This window comes from Vanacampus margaritifer, chromosome 5 (assembly GCF_051991255.1).
Source record: "Vanacampus margaritifer isolate UIUO_Vmar chromosome 5, RoL_Vmar_1.0, whole genome shotgun sequence".
NCBI lineage: Eukaryota > Metazoa > Chordata > Actinopteri > Syngnathiformes > Syngnathidae > Vanacampus > Vanacampus margaritifer.
Genome location: NC_135436.1, coordinates 12,262,581 through 12,282,187, shown reverse-complemented (window position 1 = coordinate 12,282,187; position 19,607 = coordinate 12,262,581). Strand labels below are relative to the sequence as shown.

The 19,607-nt window shown below is 37.8% G+C and overlaps 1 protein-coding gene across 1 annotated transcript in view; it reads left to right on the top strand.

Annotated features, from left to right (window-relative positions):
- The window catches only part of lsamp (limbic system associated membrane protein), a 304,540-nt gene that overhangs the window by 86,625 nt on the left and 198,308 nt on the right, over positions 1 to 19,607 (top strand). The window lies entirely within an intron of this gene.

The following is a 19,607-nucleotide window of genomic DNA, read 5'->3' as shown; positions in this document are numbered from 1 at the left end:
CCTGTGGTTCGTTGGAGTCCTATAGTTTTACAAATGGCTTTGTAAACCTTTCCAGATAGATAGATGTCAACTACATTATTTCTCATCGATTGTTGAATTTCTTTGGATTGTGGCTTCTTTTTTTTTTGCAGCGTCTTGAGATCTTTTGGCTGACTTAATTTTGTCAGACAGGTAATTTGTCGTTGAACAGGTCTTAAGGTAGTCAGGATTCGGGTTAGGCTTGATTGTGGTTAATAAAAATGAACTAACCTTTCAAAAAATGTGATCGGCCCCAGTTAATTCATGATTTATATGCGCTTTTTAAAATTGAAGTGGGAAAAGAAACTATGCAAAAAAATGTTTAAAAATAGGGCCAATACATTTTCATGGCATTGTACCTGTAATCTCTTTTTTTAGATGGTAGGCATCTAAAATGTGTTTGTGACTAGACTGGCAGCAGGATTACAAATATTTAATGAGGTTTCAATGAAACAAAAGAGAAAAGACCTGCAGGCTTCCACCCGCTTTTTGTATTTGCTTTGTCATTCCCAACTGGACAGACAGAAACACATCCATCTCTGCATCACTACATCAAACGGTCTTAATTTTAATGTAAGCAACTAACCTACCGTACAACATTGTAGTGTGCAAAGTAATTTCAAATGGAGCATTGTGATTGAGTGGTTTGTATATTTACCTCACAGTACTGTGGTTTGGGGTTTAAATAGAACCAGTGAACCATTGAATCGATTTGTTGAGTTTCCGGTGAGGCTGACTTTTTGTCAAAAAAAGGAAAAATATTGTAAAAAAAAATTTGGGCAGCATGCGTAGTTCAAAGCGCCTCCTGCTAACCAGCGGCAAAGTACAGTGGATGCCGGGGGCGACCGGCCAAGTTTGATGCCAACGAAAAATAATTTGTCCATGAGGGGTGGGACTGCGGATGTAAGTTTGGCCAAGTTGATGCCTGCCCATTTGTGGACACGGCTGGACGATATTGGCTGAATGCCCCTTCATCATGCCTGTAGAGACACACGATCGTCAACGACCATCTTCCAAGAAAATCTTGTCAATGGAGGGGATCGAATGTTTGTGCTTCCCCTTCCTTAATCTACACTCGCTCATGACCTTGCCCCAAAATATTTTGCTGCAAAGTGTGTTCAACTATTGATTGTCTGAGCCATTTTGTGTACATGTACAGTATGTAGCTCACCCGAGATGGCCATTAGGTGTCACCATTGTTTCCTTTCACAACCTATTTGAGTAGAAGTACTCATTCAGTTTCAGGTAGTAATGGGATAATGTGGCTTCATGAAGCACGTGTGATATTTTTCGACTCCTTTTGCTGGCACTCTTGGTTTAAAGAAGTAGTAGAAATGTAATCAATTTCCATATTTATTTATTTGTTTATTTATATATTTTTCTTTGGCCGCCACAGAACGTCTTCCTTTTCCATCTCAGACATACTACATTCTCCACTTTAACATCGATCTTACCTTAATACATACAGTACATCAATCTTCTCTTGGATCATCCTCTTGCTCTCTTGCCTGGCAGCTCCATCCTCATCATCCTTACCAATACAGTGAATCACTATCTCTCCTCTGAACCTTTCCAAAACACTTCTCTCTCTTAGTTTGTGTTACGGAACTTGACCCCTAACATATTTCCATTATTGTTTTATGGAAGGAACACATTTTGCCCAAAATAACCCCAAAACCAAGTGGAAAAAAAAGAAAAATTTACAATCTTCATTATATTTAAAAAAAAAAAAAAAAAAAAAAAAAGGACAGCAAAAGAAGACACTACTCATGGGAAGGGTTCTGTAATAAAAACGTTTTAAATTTCCATTAAGAAAAATGCATTTATTTATCATTTCACATGCATGAGAGGAGGACCTTGGGGGGAAAAAAGACTACAGTGGCATGCAGTATATAAAACCTTTGAGCAGATAAACTGTTCCTGCTTAAAAGGGATACAGCTCCTCCATGCTACATTACATTGCAGCCAAAGAGGATGGGTTAAAAAAGAAGACATTAAAAAAAATAATAATAATAATCGCATATTAAATGTTAATATTTAATTAAAAAAATGACAAATCATTTTGCCAAATTGTTCAGTCCCATCTGAGACCCAATCCCGAATAAGTGGAAAAAAATGCATCAACTCTATATGCAGAAGTGCTGCGTGCAGAGTCCAATGGATCGATGAATGACTGCCTCAATTGTAATTGACCAGTAACAGGTCCATTGTGTATCCTGCCCATGACTCTGTGTAAGTTGTGTTAAGCAGTAGAAAAAAATATTTAATTATTTGATGTTCACTAGGGATGTATTGTGTAATCAATAAATATGGTAGAAATTTGGTCTACCGACCAATTATGAATACACTTGTTGACAATGTTGTTCTTTCTTCCTCAGTCTGAGAATGGCTTCAAGCATGTCTGACCACCCACTGAGCTAAAAAATCAAATAAATAAATTATATAAAAAAACAGACCCTCCCTGTTATACTGACTACTTGGAAACTAATGGGGGAATGCTAAGACCTTAAAGCGAACTTGTTGCACACGTGAGCTGTAAATGGCTAGCTAGCGCAGCAAAACACTTCGCTCCATGGTGAGACGCTGGCCCTCAATGTCAGTAATCCTTGCCTCCTTGGCAGCAGATAAGATAAATTTCTGACAATTATCATCAGAACAAGTAGTAGCCAATCATGTGACAGTCCAGGCAAGAATGAGAGAAAAGAAAAGAGCCATGCTAATTGATATAAGGGTAAATGGAGAGTAGTTGGTACAGTACACTTATAACAAGTCTTGCATTCCAATGGAACGTTCAACTATGCACAAAAGATTAGCAGGTAAAATAATGTGTTTCTAGATATAACATAATACAACAACATGCCCAAAAAACAGAAATGAATCAGTACAATACTGCATATGTCAGCCAGGAATTTAAACCGGCGATGCTATTTGTATTTGCTTGCACTGTTTTGTGCTATAGAGTGCTGAGTTTTAATTTTGTGTTTTCAGATTTTTACAGTTTTTTTTTATGTTAGCCATATCACTTAGCTGCAACATAGAGTAAGTGTCAAAGGGTGAGATATCACACTAATCATCATCAAATGCATTTGTTTCTATTGCAGCTATATTTCAGATTATCTGCAGTATGTACAAGTTGACACTTTGATAGGCCAGAAGCACGATTCTGGTCTCCTGCCAGGACAATTTATTTCTGTGCACGCAGATTTTCCATAGTTTTTCAATGTGACAAGTCACTAGGTTTTGTGGAAAAGGTCTTTGTTAAGGGTGGATATCAGTCCATTAAAAACAGAAAACTCTCGTTCCCAATTAAAAACATGCCCCTTGTCTTTGTCAATTTCAGATACTAGCAATACTTGCTATTCAGATGTCGTATCGACTAATTTCCCTGACCAGAGTTGTGGGATTAGAAGGCCGCCAGTAGCTTCTCTTGCATAGCCCATCGGAGACCTCTGCATTAATATTTATGAAGTAATTTGAATAATGTGAATTCAAATGACAAAATGTAGTTTTGAAAACAGAGCAGTGGAACTGACAAGGATGTTTAAAATAGGAGAAACAGTGTAGGCCAAAAATGTAACTTGACCAAAAGTCAAGGCTTTACAGACAAACAGAGAAGGTGGGGAGGTAGGAGGGGGTGGAGGGGTTATAAAAAAGCAAAATGTATATTGCTTACTCTTACAAATGGAAAATTGACCTTGCATCAAACTAAGTGCAGGACAAGAATCCTTGGAATATTGGTTATCAGTGACTGTACTGATGTACTGCATCTCATTTCACCCTTGTCCTATGCCACTGCTCTCTGGGTGATGCAAGAGCTACAATAGAATCTTTACTATACACACAATTTCTCTCAAAGCCAAAAAAGGATGCGGGTGAATGGAGTTACAGTCCCAATGGATCACGGAAAAGAAAATTAGATTAGGTGCCACTAAGGTGAGTGTTGCTGTAAAAAAGAAGGCATGGAGAAAGAAAGAAAAAAACAGGACTGTGAAGTGAGTAAATGATCTTTCTTGGGAGAAAATGTGAGATGAGAAAGGAGTAAGTGTTCTGTGTGAGGCGTTGCTGCCATTTGGGAGGATCTGCCCGACAGCAGAAGTATACCGGACTGTCTTGAGCTCTCACAGAGAAATGCACGTCATAACTGTGGAACAGTAGAATGATAGTCCTTTGGAAAGGATATTGGATTTTGGCTCTGTGTGCTGTTCTTCCCTAAAAATAATTGGCTAAAGCAGAAATAGTAGCACTTATTTCATTTTGGCACGTCAAACTTCTTGCATTACGAAACTTGGTTTGGCCAGTAGAAATTGTTTTTACCAAGAGAGCATATAGCAAATGTGACTTTATTCAGTACACTCAATCAAAATGTAAGTTCTCTCATTTTTCATTCATTGTATCATCCCTTTTTGGACATTCATTTGAATTCTATTGACAATATACAGTGTAATTATAGTACACTTTATTACTTTTGGTTATATTTCATTTGTAATGATCCCAATATATGTAGAAGTTCAACCACAATCCCTTCCTGGTTGAACTACTAAATTTCTCATTGAGATCAATTACCATATATCAAAAACTGCCACATTGAGGTAGACAAACTGTAGAGTTGAAAGAAATGACTCTTTCTTGTGACTAGCTGCAAGTCAGCCATGATGATTCAAAATGTTCAAATTGCTTTGCTGAATAGATTGGGATAAAAAACAAGTGGAAAAGTTCTCCCCACAGCGTCTCATTGATACCTGCGCTTATACTGGCACCACTTGGAGTGTTGGTTTGCACATGTCTTTCAGACACGCTATTTAAAGATGCAACATCAGCTACAATTGATTGGTTTCACAATTGATGGTTCACATTCTTTCCAGAAAGCGCAACATGACCAGTATGGTAATTCACAGACACAATCCTGGTTGTGGCAGGTTAGTAGATTTCAGCATCTGTTTGTGTTAGCAAACAATTTTTAACCTGCTTTTGCACATCCTGCCTGACTTATGGCTGTGTTTTGTATTTCCGTAGGAAGGCAGCCCTATCACAAACAAATTCCATCCGCAATTTCTTCCTTCACGCATTAAGTGCTTATTTTGTCCTTTATGTCCTTCAGAGATTGGCCGATGACAGTTTGATATGTGGCAATCGTAAATGTACACCAATATTTCCTCAGCGTAAATTCTTCGACAATATCCACTGCTTTTAGAAGGAGTTGGGGAGAGTTGTGATTGTAGCACACCTTGAAGGCATGAATCATGCCGTGGTCCATAGACTGGAGGAGGGAGGTGGTGTTGTCGTGTGGAAGTTGGTCTGACCTCCCTTGTAATATAAACCCCCATGTTCACCGCCAACATTGTCTGTGATTACCGACACTTTGAATTCCATGTTCAAATTGTTCAGGTAATCCCTAATTTGAGGAATGAAGTGCTGAAGGAACCAGATTGATACAAGGTCTTTGATAATCCAGGTCTTGGGGTTGTTCATCTAGAAGACAGGCGGCCAGAGATGGGAAAAGTACTGACATTCGGTACTTGAGTAAAAGTACAATTACTTGCATAAAATATTACTTTAGTAAAAGTAAAAGTACTCATCCAAATAATTACTCGAGTAAAAGTAAAAAACTACAGGCTCTAAAATGTATTTCACTTCAAAATAAGTAAAGTATTTTTACCGGATGTTTCCTCCTCGTCTCATATAATTTGAAGACCATTAAATTTAAAAGCGCATCACTTAACAAACCCTTAAAAGTGACTAAATTGCCTCATGAAGCCCTTGCAACATTTTTTTACTCCTCTAGATGGTGCCCTTGGTTCAAAGATGCAATGGAAATTAATTATGTTTTCACTGCATCTTGCCTGGCAACTGTGAAATGGTGTGCTCGTAGCTGCTGGTAGCTATTAGTCACTTGTGGGCTTGCGGACCGCCAGACCGCCATTGGATCCCTTCAATAATCCATCGTCTTTGTCCTCATGTGTAACTCCCCATAACAGAGACACTTAAATGGAAGGTAACTGTTTATTATGTTCACTAGGGCGCAAGTTAATGAGCAAGCTCGACTGCGGCTGGGTCATCCAATACCCTAACGGCTCAAACTGTGTTGTTATGTGTGGGTCTCCACATAACAGACACTCAAGGGGAAGTTAACTATTTATCAAACACAGTGGCACACAATTTTCAGCCTCCATTTGAGTACAGGCACTTGAGCACATAATGTTCGGACGTGAATGTGATAGTTGAAGGTCGAGCGTGTTTCCAGTGGATTTAACGGACACGCCCACAGCATCCTACAGCTGGTAGGTGGGCTCTGTTTTTCACGATATTGGAGTCGGATTTATATACTTAGCAATATGTTTTTAATTCATTCAAATTTGACAGGATTGTGCAGTACTCTTCGCTTTGCGTGTGTTTTTTTGTAAAACCGAAAATGAAAAATGCTTGATTGAAAACCGAAACGGGAAAAAAAAAGCCACAATTTACTATCATTGGATTTAATATAATTAATTAAAATTATGATATTATTATAAAATATTTAGTTAGCACTGGCATTTTGACAAAGCACAATATAAATTGAAATGGGCCCACACTGCAGACATGTTGGCTAATGATACATTAAACGCCAAACGAGGGTTGAGGATTTTCTGGCGGTGTGATTGCACTTTATAGTCAATGTTGTTCGCACAGGCGAGCACGGATGCGTGCGGCTTGACAAGGTTTGGCGCACATTCACATATTCACCAATGTTTAAAAATAAATGAAATAAATTTTTAAATCCGAGACCATGGTCCTCAGTCGGAAAAGGGAGGAGTGCCCTCTCCGGGTCGGGGATGAGATCTTGCCCCAAGTGGAGGAGTTCAATTATCTTGGGAACTTGTTTACGAGTGAGGGTAGGTTGGAGCGGGAGATCGACAGGCGGATCGGTGCTGCGTCTGCAGTGATGCGGACGCTGTATCGGTCCGTTGTGGTGAAGAAGGAGCTGAGTCGAAAGGCAAAGCTTTCGATTTACCCGTCGATCTACGTTCCTGCCATCACCTATGGTCACGAGCTGTGGGTCGTGACTGAAAAAAACAAGATCCCGGATACAAGCGGCCAAAATGAGTTTTCTCCGCAGGGTGTCCGGGCTCTCCCTTAGAGATAGGGTGAGAAGCTCGGTCATCTGGGAGGGACTCAGTGTCGAGTCGCAACTCCTCCGCGTTAAGAGGAACAAGTGTCAGGTGGCTCGGGCATCTGGTTGGATGCCTCCTGGACGCTCCTGTTCCGGACATGTTCCACCTGCGAGAGGCCCCGGGTAAAACCTAGGACACGCTGAAGAGACTATGTCTCTCGGCTGGCCTGGGAACGCTTTGGGATTCCGTCGGAGGAGCTGGTTGAAGTGGCTGGGGAGAGGGAAGTCTGGGCTTCCCTGCTAAAGCTGCTGCCCCCGCGACCCGACCCCGGATAAGCGGTAGATGATGGATGAACCTGAGACAATTTTATGTATATGTGTGTATACATATATATATATATATATATATATATATATATATATATATATATATATATATATATATATATATGGGTTTATGAGTTCAGCAGCAGCTTGAGTAACACACACATTTGCAAATTTGCTGCTGTTGATGGAAAATATCGGGAAGTCAGCAGGCTGGGCTCAAGTCTATCTATAATAGGCAGGGCCTGAGGAAGGCTAATGCTATCTGAATTGTTCTAATCATCTCCTCGAAAATGAGTTTGAGCTTTTGCCCTCAGGCCATCGGTTTAGTGCTCCTAGGAGAAGGACAAAAAGGCTCCAGGTTTCATTTATCCCCAGGGCAATTTATTTACTTAATGGCATCTAGCCCTTAGTTTGCTCATGTTCTCAGCTACCATTGTTTATTTGCACATGTCAAGTCAAGTTTATTTATATAGCCCTTAATCACACAATAGTCTCAAAGGGCTTCAAATGCCCGCAGTTGACAAATGTCAACGACATCCCCTAATCGACCCACAAGAGGGCAAGGAAAAATAAAAAAACAGGCAAAAAATTAGAAACCATGAGAGGGAACCGCATATTCCCCTTCCAGGATTATCAGGCTGCAATGGATGTCGAATGGGCAAAAATTTACATTGTTTGTGATACTAAACATTATTAACTAGAATAGTGCGAAAGTCCATTGAAGAAATTGAAGCGAGCAAGAAGACAGTGAAGTGGGTCCTCATCCAAATCCAGCCCGGTTAGCCGAGGCAGCTATTGCCACGGCGGCAACTTCAAGGTAATGGTTCTTCCCTGGATCGCATCCCGGGCAACCAGCACAGAACCCGTAATGCAGCATCCAAATCGGTCAATGTCATCTGCATGCTTGCGTTTTTTGCAATACCTGATTATTGTCTATTCATGTTATGTGGTATGGGCTGAACATGTTAGCTATCCTGTGTAAGCGTATAGTATTTCCTTGCTTTTTTTCTTGTGCCTGAATTTTAGCTTTTAAAGTATGTCGTTGACATTGTCATAGTATACCTTGTCCTTTGTGTGCTCCTGCTGCAACACCAATTTCCCTTTATAAGACAATAGTTTTCTGACTCTGATAATACTGTATATACATAGCCTACAAATCTTCTGGCTGGCTGTTGATAAGTACACAAGGCAAATTAGCAGACTTGTTAAAAGACAGCAAACTTAGATGATTTGATTGTTGAGTTAATAAAAACTCAAATTATTGCATTTGTTGTAAATCCTCAACCACATACTTACATGCGTTACTTGGATCAAGTGGATATTTTGAATTCTATTGATCACAAGCATAAAAATATGTCCACATATCCAGCAACCTCTTATACAGTAAGTGTTGTGGAGGAATGGACAATGACTTTTTTGTCATCTCTCCATATTTTTTGTGAGATTCTCCAATATCTGTCTGCATAACTAAAGATTTTATACAACCACATTTTTGCTAACATTTTAATGCAGTTATTCTCTGTCTTGTGTATGCACAATACCCAGGGAAAACTATTAATATAATCTTGCCCTGCAAAAAAGTAATATTTCAAATCATTTTTTAAATTATTGTTCAAGTTAAAAAATTAAAATCATTAATCAATATTATTGCATAAGCATAACATTGCGAAACAGATTTTTCGTAACCCATGAAATGGAAACCCCTGTTCTGCATCACATGGTTTGACTTTGGCTTTTCAGCACTTTGTAGTCCCATTTGTCCATCTGTACAGGACATGCCAGCAGCATGACAGGAGAGAAGAAAAGAGAGCTTTATTAGGTATTGTCACCTGAATAGAAATGAGACATTTGCTTCTTCTCTTTATCTCCATCTTTTGTGGGGAGAGAAAGTATGCTCAAAACAATGCACTCTGCATAATGAGTTATTTAAAGCTCCATTCGATTGACCACCTTGCTAGACACTGAATTTATGTCCTTGTGCCACCCTTCGGAAAGAAGCTGAATCCATTTTCTTTATCATCAGGAGCAGACAATGAGATGAAAGAAAGAAACAACTTGAATGAATAGAGGAAAACACAGAGAAAACAGAAAATATGCCACGGGAACCAAGTTTGTTTAAACAATAGCTTGGTATCTAGGAGGAAATAGTCAACCAACATGCATAATATGGTTAGACCTAGCTTTGACCTGATTTTCAAAAAGCCAGAGGGCTGAAATACGACAAGTCTGTAATAATGTAATAAAGATGGGTTTAATGTAATAAAGAAAGTAGCTGGTTCCCTGCATGTGAGACTAAACTTTGAAGTGATTGGATACATTTAAGAAAGTGAAACACAAATAACAGAACAAAATTATAAGAAATGGCTAAAAGGCCAAAATATATATATTTGTCTCACTTTGGCAATTATAAACCCCAATTCTGATGAAGTTGAGACATTGTGTAAAATGTAAATAAAAACAGAATATAAAAGTTTACAAATCCTTTTTAACATATACGCAATTGCATACACTACAGAGTATTTAATGTTCAAAAAAAAGTATATTTTATTCATTTATTTTTAATGTAATTTGAATTTGCATGTAACACTACGGAAGCATATTGCATTCAGTTGAAGAAAAAAAAAAAAACTCCTGTTTTTCTGACACATCTTTTGGGGAGCTTTTTTTTTACATTTTCGGTTTTTCTTAATATTTTTTTTCCGTTTTACTGAATTTTTTTTATGTCTGGGGGGATTATTCAGAAAAACGGGGGGTTGGGGGGTGATATAAAAAAAAACAGAAAAAAAAAATTCAGAAAAACAGCTGGTGTTCTGTTTTTCAGAGTAATTTTTTGGGGGGAACTCTGAACTCCAAGTGACTTGTTGCAGACAGACACTTTCCCGCATACCTCCATATGCAATAAGATGGTCATGTTTACTTACTGGCTCTCAATAAAGGAATGAATGTGTATACTGTATTGTGGTTTATTCTCTAATCTCTGAGGGAAAAACCCTTTAAAAAAATATTCAGAAAAACAGGGGAAAAAAATCTGAAAAACAGAGGAAAATATTTTTTTTAAACTGAAAAAAAAAACTCAAAAAATATTCAATAAAACAGAAAAAAATCAAACAAACAAAACAAAGCTCCCCCAAAAATTTGTCAGAAAAACAGGACTTTTTTTTCCAAGTGAATGCAACACGCTTCCGTATAACCCGTTCCAAAAAAGCTGTTTCCTTGCTTTTTAACAACACTCAATAAACATTTGGGAACTGAGGAATGTTGAATTCCTTCCCTTTCTTGCTTAATGTGCAAATTAAGTTGCTCAACAATCTGGGATCTGTTGTCGTATTTTGTGCTTTATAATGTGCTGAAGATTTTTAATGGCAGACAGGACTGGACTGCGGGCAGGCCAGTCAAGTACTAAAACTCTTGTTGTAATACATGCAGACCGTGGCTTGGCATTGCTGTGATGATAATGAAGATCCATTTCATCCATGTCACTAATAGAACTGCATCAGTTCATACAGAGTTGCACACTGCCATTGTAAGTAGCAAAACTCGTAACTACTTGCAGCCTTCATCACTTGAAGACATGGAAAACCTCTTATCTTGTTTACAATGTGTAATTATTTTAGAGTATGTGATTACATGCACCCGCATGTGTGTGAGGTTAGAGAAGATGTGTCCGTGTCAGGGTTGTTGACAGGCTTGACATTATTATTATTATTTATTTATTTTTGGCAAAGTTCTGAGTCTAACTCTCATTTCAATGAAACCCGCTGGGTGAACATGTGCTCCATTTGGAATCTCGGTAACTATTCAGGAGGTAAAATGCCTTTTCTGCCTTTGCTTGCTTCCTATCATCCAAAGGAAATTGACCACATGGGCATTCTAAATGCAAATTGGAATCCATTTCATACACTATACTGATCGAATATGTGTACACTGTTGTAAGGCTTGTTGGGAGAGAATGTTCAACATATACATGTTTTGGTTAATATCAAGTATAATCATGACTGCTGGACATAGGACGCATTACAATATTAGGATCTGTATTTTGAGGCAATACATATCAATTCACTGTACATAAATATATAGAAAAATAGACAAAATGTTATGATTATGAGTGATCAACTTCCCCAACAATTGAAATTGATTGTGGCTCCATACATTTGTTCTCAAAACTAAAAGTCATGCATAATGGTAAAACTATGAACTATAGCATATCTACGATAAATCTACACCTATGAACCTACAAGTAAGTTTTATTTGATTGATTTCACTTCCTCTGAAATTTGTGATTGTTTTCCCCTTAGAAACAACAAGAATTAGTAAAAATGTTATATAGTTATTACTCCAGGCTTCCTCACTCATGGTCCCCGAGAGCGGGAGTCCTGCAAATTTTAGATGTTTCCCTCCTCCAACACAGCTGATTCTGAAGATTTGGATCATTATTAGTAGGGTTGTGCCAAAAAATTTATTCTTATAAGAATCGCGATTCTCATTTAGTACGATTCAGAATCGATTTTAAATGTCCCAAAATCTATTTTATTTAACATTTTTTAGACCGTCTTCCCTTTGTTTGTGTGTGCTTTTATTGGGAGTGCTGTTCATGTTGTACCCAATTTGGCCACTTAGGGGCAGTGTGGTTTCACGCGGTCTGATACACTGTTAAGTTGTAGCCATATTAGAGAGTAGAAGGAAAAAGTCACGATCAAGTTATTCCAATAAAAGTGTTTTTTTTGCAGCGTGGAGCCGTTCTTTTGAGTGATAAAAATGCCGTGAGTAGCATGCTAATTAGCATTAGCAAGTCAGACTGGAGTAGATCATTACGATTCCTTGAACATCTATAAATTGAAGCAAAAATCAGTCAATCAAATCATTTTGAATCTAAAATCGCTCTTAATCGAAAATCGATTCTGAATCGAATTGCACACCCAAAAATCTGAATCAAATCGAATCTGAGACATTTAAAGATTCCCACCCCTAGTTATTAGGCTTTTGCGAAGCTTGCTGATGAGCTGATTATATTAATCAGCTGTTTTGGAGGACGTAAACATCTAAAACCTGCAGGACACCGGCTCTTGAGGACCGGGAGTAGCGAAGCCTGACCTAAACAATGCACAGTAGTATAATTTGTATTAATCTGGTAGGAAAAAATATATTATTTCAGATAATAGTTTATCTAATCCGTGTTTAATGTTATGAGTGGGTGACAACTGATAATGAAAGATGAAGATGAGATTGATAAACTGTCAATTTGGCTTCCACTTATACTTGTAAAATGTTGGAGTGGGGGAGGGGTTAGACTTGGTTCTAAAATTGCTGCACAATGCTGTTATAACTAGTGCCAGTTTGCCAACTTGAAGAAGGTTTGACAATTTATTTCGCCCAAAAAGCAAATATTACGATGATTCACTTTTTAAAAATGACTTTCTCTACCTTACAGGTGAAATTTAGTGACATTGTCCCACAGGCTGAACGTTCATATCTTGCATAACAACAAGACATGACATGACATTTTTTACACTCATTCAATTTGACATTGGGTACGGGAAGCCAATGTTTCCGAAAAAAAAAGGAAAAAAGGGATCTTTTGATGCAGTGATGGAAGGTACTATAGGTTTTTACCTGTGCTCTGAGAAAACAAGTTTGAATACCGGTGCATTAAGATTGATGTAACAGTGTTTGATCATCTCCCCATTGCAATTACAAACAATATTCAAAATAATTACTCACAGTGCAACCTTCAAAGTCGAACAAAATGCTTTCCAGGTTACTGGTCCTCCACTGATTTATTCATATTTCAAAACAATGTGTTATATTTACATGTAAATATAATGGCTAGTTATTAGTTACTGTTACAATCATAGAACCATTATTCACTATTCAGGGAATATTACCACTACCGATTTAACATCAGTAAGTGTCAAACGGTATTGTTGAAGCTGAGTCACCATCATGCATTAGCCTTTTTAAGACAATAGTGTTACAGACAAATGTAATATTCCTATAGGCCTGGAAATTGTTTATTTTTCAGCTGTTGGAAAAAGTAAATTCTGCAATAAATGAAATTCATTGCCCATTGACAAAATGTGCTGTAATGTTTGAATCAGCACATCATTAACATCTGACAGCTCTAGGTCCTGTGAGCCACTACTTAGAAGTGATAAGAAGACGATTTGTAGTATGAACTGTGAAATTAATGCTGTATCTCCCATTTCCCGGTGCACTCAACTAAGAAATGATATCAAATTACTCATTTAATCAGTCTCACTTCAGATTATTGTGAATTTCCCTCACTGTTCTAGTTCCATAGTGAGGATACATTGAAACATTGGCCAGTGTATATATATATATATATATATATATATATATATATATATATATTATATCCTCCCAAATGTTTATTTTTTTTGGAGTTGTATAATGTAGTGGGAACCTACTGGATCAATGATCATGTTGGACAGCCTGTAATAAAATGCAATATATATATATACTGCTATATATATATAATATATATTTTTGTCTGTCCTTTGTACTTTCTCTTTTCTAGGTAAGTGTACCAATGACACCAAAAGGACCGAAATAATCAACACTGTAAAAGTGAGGATCTACGATCTTCAACAGAGTTACTGCTTGTTCTTTATTTGGTGGACTGGAAGGTACTGCAGTCGAGCTACCACACTGAAAAATACCAATGAGAATCTACAAAAACAGCACAGAGCAGTTTGTCATGAAACAGAAATGTACAAAGTACGGTATTTAAGACATAGGCCGATACTAGATTTTGACAGTTCATGAGCCATGAGCAAAAATATTGTGGTATCTTGGTATTAAAATTACAGCTCTAAAAATACCTTCTTTTTTTTTCAATTATCTTTTTAATTAAAAACAAACACACAAAATATATAACAATATATAACAGCACATTAAGAAATGAGCACCATGTTAAGTTTAGGTAAGTAAGTAAATAAATAAATAAATACATTTTAACATTTTACTTCTGCTATTTTTAGAATAGGCCGTATACCATATCATTATTTTTTTTTTTTTGCATATCAATCAGACGGCATTTGTATAACTTCTAAACGTGCCTTTTTTCGTTTAAACTCCCACCCTCCTTCTCCTATCTCTGATTGCCGAGAAGGAGGGGGAAGACTAGTTAATTGCAGAAGCGGCTAATTTACTCAACTCTGCAAGCAGCCAATCATAGTTTACTCAACTTAGAAGTCTCTTCAATAAAGAAGTGTCACGTGAGGTGTGGAATTAGGACCCAAATGCCCTATATATATATATATATATATATATATATATATATATATATATATATATGCTGGATTCAGTTGTCCTTGAAGATGTTATGGTTTGGGTTTTGGTTATGTTGCTTTGCTTTGCTTCGGTTTTCATTGTTGTGTTTCCTCTTGGATTGGCTGGCAACCAGTTCAGGGTGTAGCCCGCCTACTGCCCAAAGCCAGCTGGGATAGGCTCAAGCGCCCCCTGTGACCCTTGTGAGGACTAAGCGGTTAAAAAAATGGATGGATGGATGGATGTCGTGTTTCCCTGTTGTCATTGTGCTGGTCATACCGGTCCCCTTGTGTCTTCCAATCAGCACCCTCTTCCCCTAGTGTTATATCCAGGTGTTTGACATTGTCTCGTTAGTTTGCTCCCATTTAATTCCCTCTTTCCCTGCATTCCTTGTGGGATCATTCGTTTTTGTCACAGAATCTATGTCAGTCGTCCTGTCCTTGCCCGTGTGTTTTGTTTGTTACTTTGCATCTACTTTTGGTCTTTTGTTAATTAAGAAGTTTTTCCATGTTTCTTGTTTGCCTTTTGGTTGTTCTTTTGGAAATAAATCCCTTTTTGTTGAACTCCTGCAAGCCGGCTCGCCTCCCTGAATCCTGCATTTGGGTCCTCACCCCCCCAAATGCAACAGAAGAAACTTAACTCATTCACTGCCATTGACGGCTATAGACGTCAAAAAATCATTTGAACTATTTCTATTAGTTTAACATTTTTTTCCCACTTTAGTTAACAAGAGTATGAAAACCTAGAATTTTTGTATTGTATTAGAACAGATATAAAATTTGTGATTAATCGCGAGTTAACTAGTGAACTCATGCGATTAATTATGATTACAAATTTTAATCGCCTAATTTTTAATTATCTTTTCATTATTATTATAATCTTTTTTTTTAAGAAAAGATTATTAAAGATGAGGGGTGTCAGGCGTTTACAATTACAATTACCCAAGCCAAAAGACAGTTATAATAAGAAGAGCTCATTACTGGTGGCAGAGTATTAGCGGTTATTGAAACCTTGAAGTTTTGGTAACCCATCAAACCTGTATTCAGTCCATGTCTAAATGCATATAAGGTTTTAAGATGCTCAATATAATATATATGCATGAGACTTAAAATCAAGCAATGATGCTAAAATGTGCAAAATCAAATGTATCATCTGTTTTACAAGTGGTAGTATGGTTATCTACCACTGTAATGTAAAATGTTCACCAAAAAGTCCAATGCACCTCTGATCCTTCAAAACACCTGCTTCACAGAAAGTCCAGCTAATGAGGTAAGGGAGCGCCTTTGGTTCCACTTTCACCGTCGCTAAAGTAATTTATTCCAGTCATTAATTGTGGCAATTGAAAGTGGCCTGTTGCATTTCTTTGTGAGAGTGAGGTGAAGAGGCCTTCAGATGAGTGTTTGTCTGCTGCTGGAAATGACAGTGAAGGGTATTGCTGTTCTCGCCGGGCCATAACGAACCCTCTCATATTCACTCAGACCTCAACATAGAAGCTTCTGAAGGACACACTTTCAAGAAGCACACAGCTTCATCATTCAGCCTGAGTTTTGAAAATCATGCCCATAACTTGCTGCTGCCCTAGCTTGTTAACAATCTCCTCTATCAGCTCCATGCTTCACATTGTCACAGTGTGCTCCATTAAAGCATCGGGCTTGCGTAAATAGATCGCTAACCTCCCACACTTCCTCATGAGGAGTTAGTGACAAGTAAACACAGAAGTCAATCACTGGGAGGGCTACTTTCATTCCTGAAAAACAACACGGATGCGCAAATGTATCATACTTGACACCTGATCCATTTGTGAACACAAATGGGGTGAATCTAATGCTACCTGTCACACTGTAATCTCACTGTCATGTTAGCATTTTTTTGTTTGATATGCATGCAACTGCTACATATGCTAAAAGTATATTTTAAATGCTGCTGCTGGTTTGATTTTATATTGAGACTGCAACAAGTTGTCTCGCCATCCTTTTCTTGAATGTAATATTTAGACCTACTTTAATTACAATCATGTGATTCATTCAGCTTGGACTCATTCCACATGTATCCATTTTAAGTATAATGTTATTATGTTGGCAAGTCTATATCCTATTCTCTCATTTGGATATGCAATATTCAAATATGCAGCTCTGCTCTTCATACGTATCAGATATAATTATGACACTTGCTTTGAAATGATATTTGTGTGGATTGTTTAAGGCATTTCAGATTTATGACAGCAGAAAATTAAGATGAATATATGAAAGCACAAACGTTCAATTTTCAAACTTTCATTCTCATGCTGTTTTTATTAATACTGATACCGCGTTTCTGTTTTAATTCCATCAAAAGTAATGAATGTGACAAATTGTGATGAACAGCATGCTGTGTGGTGAATATTAATACCCATCAGGTCGTCACTCAGTAGGATGATTATTGACAGCACCCTGTCACTTAATATACACGTCAGGGAATCAAATAAGATAACGAACAAATCAAATGTTGCAAATCATCTCATTCCTAGAAACTCAAATTAGATGGCAATTGTTTTTTGTTTTTTTTTATCAAGATTTAAAAGTGTAATTTCCTCAAATAGCAAATTATATACTTTGTTTAATAGTTTGCTTGTCAGCTTTCACAAATGTGCTGCAAATGTACAACAAATAGCAAAGCCCGTAACTGGTAAATCTTTCACTTTTGTCAGAAACTAGCACAGAGGCACTTTTGTCTTCTGCATGTTGACTGATCAGTATGAAGGCCACTATTTTGTGTCATATAGTACTCTCTTGTGGCAGTGTGTTCAATTTAAAGGGGTGATCACTTCATGTGGATTTTGCAAACTGCATTAAGCTCAGATAAAAGTTCAAATCTTTGAGAGTGGAAGAAGGGTACCCTCGGAAGGGTAGCTAATATCTTATCAAAACATGAGCAGAGAAAGCCTGGATTCATTTAGTAACATAGGAGAGTGGCATTTTTTTAAATCCCAGTACCAGTTAAAACTGAGCATACAAACATATGGCTGACTTGTTGAAAATGTTTGTTGACTACAATTTGATTTTCATGAATATTGTTGCTAAAGAGCTAACTGTTGCTTCTTTAAAAACTATTAAATGAGACAAATGACTCAGACACTAAAGTAATGAAAGGTTCATTAAAAAGGAGTTAAAGACAAAATCATTTATTATCAGCCTGTTGATCTTGGCACGTTTTGGCATTGGCCACAAATCTGTAAAGCCCACATCCCACTGAGGGTCGAACGTTTGTGAGTGTTTGTGAAGGTAGCGAATGTTGATTTGAATTAGGGTTAGTCAGGATTAGTTTATGATGCAAACGTTAGGCAAATATTTGCCAGATTTTTGCCAACGGTTTCAATGTTTTTTGTTTTTTTTTCTCATTGCCAATGTTGCAAACATTCACAAACATTCTTCACTTAGTGGGATATACCCTAGCAAAGAGACATATACCTCACCCACACCGTGTGGGCCACTTTCTTGAAAGAAAGAAAGAAAGAAACCTTATTTTCTTTCTGTATGGCAAAAATGCCACCGTGTACGGCAGAGGTGGGCAATCTCGGTCCTCAAGGGCCGGAGTCCTGCAGGTTTTGGAAGTTTCTCCCTTCCAACACAAGCTGATTCCAATCAACAGGATCGTTATCAGGCTTATGCAGAGCTTGCTGATGAGCTGATCATATATTAGCTGTGTTGGAGAAGGGCAACATGCAAAACCTGCAGGACTTCGGCCCTCGATGCCCACCTCTGGTGTACGGCATAAGGTTGTACTGATAAAACGGGGAGAAGCGTTACACGCACATTTCATCGGTATAATGTGACACGATTTGAAGTGCGCATGCACAAGGTCGGCCATAATTGTTCTCCAACTACGGTAACTACACTGTTATGATTGGTGTCCTGTCTTGCTTGTTAGGTTTTGTTTGCACCTGTACTCGTCATCCTGTTCCCTTGTGTCATCCAATCATCTCCCCCAGCTACTTGTGTCTTGTCCAGGTGTCTCTCGTTGTCTCGTATTTAGTTTCCTGGTTTCATTCAGCCTGGGTTGGATCATTGTCGCTGTAACCACTCTTGTGTTTTGTTGTTACTTTGATTTTTAGTCTTTTCAGAACTTTGTTGATTTTGTTTATTCAGAGTTTTACGCAGTTACCCTGTTAGTGTTTTTTGTTAAATAAATTGTTTTCGGTGTTACATGTAGAGATGGGACGTTTGACACTGAGACTCCGGAGCATGTGTCAGCCGAATGAGACAGACTGCTCGAAACAATGAAACCTCCGTGATCACGTGCTGATGACGTATGCGGCTTTATGCGCGCTAATGAGATACCGGAAATTACGTAACTGATTCAAACCTTTTGGCGCGGTGTCAGGAGCACAATTCCCTCATGTAGACATTTGCTTCACTTTATGTTCACCTGGAAAAGTTAAGTTATTCGGTATGTTTCCAACAAAAGTACTCCCACAATGATGCATTTAAAGTTTCCAATTATGCATTATTTTTAAATCGTGTGTAGAAGATACAGGCTTGACCCAAGTATTTTCCACCGAGTTGCTATAAGCGCTTCTCCAAGACCCTCAGTCACATCTCCCAAAGACTGATGTTGAAATACTTGTCATCTGGCTTCACAGCGCACTTGTGTCATATCCAAATTATGTTTATAAAAATTGAATGAGTAACAGGACATTGAACCAAAGTACTGGTACAGTGTCAAAATATTGCAACACTTCCATGTGTACCTGATGATCATTAGACAGACACAAATCTAAGACTGAATGTACTGGTGTTATGTTGGAAAATAAATCAATCAGGCGAATCACTTTGAAGATTATAGCTGCTATGACTCCAGCTGACCACCAGATGTCACCGGTACGTTCTATCTTATGGGGCTTTGAAACTTC